Raw genomic sequence first — 4,308 nt, 5'->3', positions numbered from 1 at the left:
TCTTGCAAAGAATGCTAACGTTACTTTGTTCTTCTTACCTCAGCCAGGGCCGGCTCTAGGGGGCATGTGCAAGCTGTGCAACTGCACAGGGGCACCAAACTTCAGGGGCCACCGCACCAATAGATATCCTTAATTTAATAATACTCTAAGGATGGATACATATTTGCGTTGCGGCCCCTGGCATGGATTTGTTGCCTCCGGCTCTGTTCCACTGTAGCAGTGTGATTTGCAATTATGTCTATGTTTCACATCACTCAATGTATTTATCTATGTTTAATATTTTAATTTTTACATGAACCACAGAACCCAGGGGCAAGCAGAATACAGGGACCGAGTCGGCGGGTGAACCACCAGTTACACAGAGCTCCTCTACTGAGGATCCTGCTGCTGTCCCCAGTAAGTCCAACAGTGCTTGTTTTTTCCTCTGTAATGTGTCTGCAGTGCTTTGTCAATTGACAGCAACCAAGTAGGCATCCAGAATGATGTTTGTCTAGTATTTTTGTAAACGTTAGTATACCACTACTAGTCTTGTGGGTATTCTTCTATCTCCTATGGAGTTATATACATATTACACAACTATGTAACTATGCACACGAAAATTGGATGTTGTTGGTACTGATAGGCAGGTTGGACCTTACTTACACCTCAGTCACAGAACTCTGAGGAACGCACAATTCACTGAACGTCAGCCTATATGGCCTGAGTCATTGGTCTATTGTTCAAATCACACTCCTGAACCCCAATACCAAGATGCCGAATGCTTTTAGGACACAAACCGTTACCTAAGAAACCCCCTTTTGCTCACTCACTCGTGTGAGTCTCTAAGACAACAGACACTGAAAATAAACTTCAGAGTCAAAGTGGTCATTCAAAAGCTTTATTTTGTTAGAAGTAAGTAAGTAACATCAATGTTTTTAAGTGCTTCCGTCCAATACGTTGAAGGGCCCACCAGAAAAAATCCAGAGTTAAAACAGGCATAATAAAGTAATCAACATTTGTACAGCTACTAGTGCACAATAGGGAAATGTGGCAACTATCGGAGACCTCTCACCAACGTATACTGGTCAGATATTCCTCTTTTTTTGTAAGCTATGGAAATGTCCGCTTCGTAGAAGGCAATCTTCTCACCTGCCGAAAAATAATGACAAAAGTGGTGCACGTTAGACAGTATTAAATACATTTATGCCAGTTTTATGCAGCCATGCTAAAAAGAAGTTGTAACCTGTAAGCAAACTCTATCCCACAATCCACATAGAAAACTTAAATACGGGCCCTTTTACTTTCCCACCTCTTCAGGTGTATGCATTGAACAATGATGTGTTGCCCCAGAGCGTCTTCTCGTACTGCGCAACAAGCTGCGAGTTAACACATGCGCAAAACTGGATACATTGATGTACAAAGGTTACATAGTTCACTTCCAATTTCCAAGGACTAGAGTAGCAGGACAGATGAGATGAGCTTGGGTACCATACCATAACAATGAATGCTAATAATATGTGTAGTGACTCTGCTGTACTATGCAATGTGGACTCATACTGATTACGTACGTTGGACTTAACTGTTTTGAAGAACTCCATTCTTGGTGAACAAGTACAAAGGGGGCTGTGCATCCATCTAAAAAGGCGTACTTATTTTTATAGGTGCAGAACCCTTACCATCGACCAGTGCCGACGGGGACAGCGGCGCTGCTTCAGCGCTCCCGGCGGGGACAGGAGGAACAGAGGCACCTACACCAGCAGCAGTGGGGGGGGAGCCAACAGCGGCGGGCGATGGTAAGTTACATTCAATAGTGATCTGCATTACTTGGTGGGAGGGGAAAACTTTCTCACTGTACTCTACTGGAAAATATATGATGTTACCTTTACTTGTCATTAGCATGCTAAGCATTACCACTACAGTAATGCAAGTGCCTGATAGCAGTCGGATGCATGGGTTGTTGTTAAAGCATGTAAAGGGGAAAACACAGCTGCCAGCGTGGTTGGGAGACACACCCAATACCGGTGGTTAGTGGATAGTCTCAGCAGCTGCGGTGTTTTGGGCAAACCCAAAGGCAAGGGAAGGAGGGGACGACTGGGTGCATGGGTCGTTGCTGGTGAAACACAAACCAAATAAGGTTTGTTGCGCGGTATAAAGTATTATAGTCTTTACTAGACATGTGCTACTAGCTGCCCCCTGTTAATTAATGTTACTTTGAGAGTGTTCCCGCCTTCCCGGAACAAAAGGAGATATGTAAAAGACAGGTGTTCGTTCTAATGTGTGTGACCGTTGAAGTACACCCATGCTAATAGGGCAGGCATAAAGCCGTGACAAAAAGTCCGACAAATTAATAGAGGCTGTAGAATGTTCAAGATAGACGCAACACAATTTCTGGTACTCAGCTTGCTTGCTAGTGCTACTGTGCCGCCCACTATGTGTTGAATCAATGTTGTGTTCTTGATTTGCGGGGAGTTTGGATTAACAATTCTGTTTCTTTCTTTATAGTTACTCCTTCCCAAAAACCAACCAGGAAGGAGTTGGCAGTCCGGGCCCGGCAGCGGAAACTGCAGGCAATTGTAGAGGCCTACCGCCGGCTGGTGGATCAGGCCGAGGAGGAGGAGGAGGAGGCGGCGGCAGCAGCTGCTGCCTCTTCCAATGCCCCGGGCCCCAAGCCTGCAGGACTACGTCGCCGTGGTCAGGCAGCCGCCCGCCGCCGCATTGTTACATCTTCGGCGGCCCCCCCACAACAACAACAACAACAACATGCATGCAAGTGTAGGTGCCGTGATTTCAAAGCAAAGATTCTCCGCCGGGTAGCGAAGTTGGAGGAGGAGCGGAAGAAGCAGGAGGACGGTCTAGAGGAGCGTGTCAAGATACTGGTGGACAAACACCTGAAAGCCCGCCGGCTTTGAAATGGACCCTGTTTTTTGCCCCTTTTTTAATCCTTTTGTTGGTGGGTGGGATGTGGGAGTTGGGGTGTACATTTGGGTTGAAATTTGGTTGGGGTTAGGGGAGGGTAGGGACAGCTCTGGGTCAGGGGGTTACATTAGTTATATATTTTATTTTTCTATTATCATTATTAAAATATAAAAATAAAACAAAGATATTATTTTCACAAGAAAACATTTGAAGTTCATTTGTGTTTGTTGGGGGGTGGAGGGGGGACTGTTTCACCAAATAATGTACGTTGTGCAACATGAACATGCACTACGAACGATAAATTAAGTACTGACTGCACCTGTAGTAGTAGGGTCACAAGTGCATAAATAATTTATATTATTAAATAACATGGGAAAATTGCCCATCACGTGAGTCTGAAGTTACTACTAGTATACTTTAATTCCATGCACATTTGCTCAGAGTCGGCTAAACAATCCTATGCAATGCATTGCATCATTCCTTTAACATACCTGTCCTAGTTGTCAGGGAAGAGGAGCTCGTCCTCAAACTCTGTGCGTTCAGACAGAAGTAGGTCATGTAACCCAGTAGTGAGGACGTCTTCTTCACACTCGCTTTCTTCATCCGGCGGTGATTCACGTACTTGATAGTCTGGTGGTATGAAGCGTTGATTCATTTTTATCATTGTCAGCCGCTCCACGCTTTTGGGGGAGAGACTAGTCCTTTTCGATGTGACAATGGCACCAGCAGCACTGAAAACCCGCTCAGAGGAGACACTGGCTACAGGACAAGCCAGATACTTTATCGCCAGCCTGCTCAGCACTGGCCACTGTCTCCTTCTTTCATACCAATAGACCAATGGGCTTTGCTCCATGAACACCTCTGTTGTGTCATCCAGATAGGCCTGAACCATCCGCTCAATGTTCATTGGTGCTCGGCTTTGCTGGTCCTCTTTTCCCTTTGCAACAGCAACGGACTTACCCATCCCTTTCTGTATAAAAAAAGCAGTTATGCTTTTGGTTGGGTCTGCTGAATCAGATCGTGTAGGTGCTGCTTTTGGTACTGTTGGTGCCTGCTGGAAAGCAGACGCACTGCTCTCACGCTGTGAAGAACTTGCGACAGGAGTACTTGGACTGGCCTGGGCTGGCAGTGGCAGGCCTTTAAGTAACAGCCGTTCAGTTTCTAACTCATTAGCTTCCGCAGCTATGGAAGTTTTGTACTTGTCAACATCCTCATCTGAAAATGGAATTACTTCGTTACTGCTGACAAATAATTTGTACCGTGGATCCAAGATTGTTGCAGTTATGTAATGTTCACCTGACACAATATTGTTGAGCCTTACATTTTCACACAAGCGGTTGACTAAGCCCTTGGCTAAGGTATATGCATCAACTTTTTGTTCGTCACCTTCGTATGTTTCACAGACCTCCTTCA

General features: G+C 45.3%; 2 long non-coding RNA genes across 2 annotated transcripts; one reads left to right on the top strand and one right to left on the bottom strand.

Annotated features, from left to right (window-relative positions):
* The first annotated feature begins 329 nt into the window (after window positions 1–329).
* LOC144785590 (uncharacterized) lies at window positions 330–2,926 on the top strand. Its single transcript, XR_013601977.1, has 3 exons — window positions 330–396; window positions 1,641–1,772; window positions 2,482–2,926. It is a non-coding gene; the product is annotated as an uncharacterized LOC144785590 (long non-coding RNA).
* Window positions 864–3,872, bottom strand: LOC144785589 (uncharacterized). Its single transcript, XR_013601976.1, has 2 exons — window positions 3,387–3,872; window positions 864–1,128 (listed from the first exon to the last, which is right to left on the bottom strand). It is a non-coding gene; the product is annotated as an uncharacterized LOC144785589 (long non-coding RNA).
* Between the last annotated feature and the right edge of the window lie 436 nt (window positions 3,873–4,308).

Source organism: Lissotriton helveticus, chromosome 10 (assembly GCF_964261635.1).
Source record: "Lissotriton helveticus chromosome 10, aLisHel1.1, whole genome shotgun sequence".
Taxonomy (NCBI): domain Eukaryota; kingdom Metazoa; phylum Chordata; class Amphibia; order Caudata; family Salamandridae; genus Lissotriton; species Lissotriton helveticus.
This window is presented reverse-complemented; position numbering and strand designations above follow the sequence as displayed.